Here is a 1,659-nt window from a genome sequence, read left to right as displayed (position 1 = left end):
TAAGAAAGAGAGTTATTCTCATTTATGTAATTTCTAAAGACATGCGACAGAAATTCTGGACAGAAGTGCACCTACAGGACATGAGGCTTAGTGAAGACATACGAACTAGTCTATCAAACAGAAGCTTATTTGTTCAAACCCTGTAGGAAGTATTCGTTTTGTTTTGTTTTCTTAAAAGTGTTCCTATTTTCATCAAAGGACTAAGAACATTTCTTTGAATAAATCTTTGGCAACTACTTTTCTCTCAAATTCGATTAGAAGGGAACATTATATGAATTGCAAACCTAAAATCTACAGCTGAGAACAAAATATTAAGTATGTTCAATATTTCATTATTATCCTTTGATTTATAATGAAAAACTAATTATAAGCATTGACGATTTCAGAAGATTCTCCCCGGATGGTCAATATATGAATGAGAGAAAACTGATAAAACATTATTAGTCCACTTTGAGCATGATCGAAGATAACTTATGTCCACGAAGGGGGAAATTTTTGTCGACAGGATCTCAAATTCTCCCACAGGTCATGGCCTGAAATCATCACTGTTTGAAAGGTTTCTCTAACAAATAGAATATTTCATTTATTTCTCGTTCTACGTTTGAAATGGAAAATCATATTTTCAAAAAGAATTATAATACGATAAGCATAATGATTTATATAACCATGAAATAAATATTCTTGTGTAAGTTATCGATCTCTGATCGGATTAAAACTCGAATATTCGTTTGCATCGCACTTTAAAGTAAATCCTCTGGAAAGCATGTTTAACTCCAATTACTTAATCAATATTTTTAATAATATATTTTATTGTAATACTTTTACTATTCAATGTTGTTTACACTTCATTTCCCAAAGCAAAACCTCGCAAATGTATAGTCGACTAGTGAATAATATCAAATAAATTATCATTTAGTTTACGTAAATACTGCATCGCCCGATTTGAAACTTCGTACTTTAAATAATAATAATAATAATAATAATAATAATAATAATAATAATAATAATAATAATAATAATAATAATAATAATAATAATAGTAATAATAATAATAATAATAATAATAATAATAATAATAATAATAATAATAATAATAATAATAATAATATCATAGCTATATCTTTATCAGAATTTCAGGCTTAGTCAATAAATGAATTCAACGTGATCTCTATTCGAAGTGCTATTTAATCGAATCCGATAGAAATACAAAGAGAAACTTCGAGAACAGGTAAAAGAAAAATGTTGCATTGGTGGGATTGGAAGTAACCTTTAAGAGTTCTTTAAAATTTACAAACAAATGGCTTAGACACTTTTTTTTCTTTTCTTTAAGTTAACTGATTCACCGGACGTATCTGAGTAATGGGGCGTTTACACTTAGTCGATTTGCGTTCGATTCAGTTGAATTGACGTCACTTTCAACTTAATCGACCGTGTAAACGAGACTTCAACTTAATAGCTTGTTGATCGAAGGCGACTAATCGACTGGCAACTGAATTAAAAGACGTTCTATTTTCTGTGGTTGAAATAATTGAACACATCCATCGATCTGATTCGGCCTAGTTGCTTCGATTTAGTGGCAAATGCAGCGAGTCGATTTAGTCGTGCGACTAAATCGACTAAGTGTAAACGCCCCATAACTTGGAGACGTTTGTGTAACTA

This window comes from Thermobia domestica, chromosome 7 (assembly GCF_964235325.1).
Source record: "Thermobia domestica chromosome 7, izTheDome1.hap1.1, whole genome shotgun sequence".
NCBI lineage: Eukaryota > Metazoa > Arthropoda > Insecta > Zygentoma > Lepismatidae > Thermobia > Thermobia domestica.
This window is presented reverse-complemented; position numbering follows the sequence as displayed.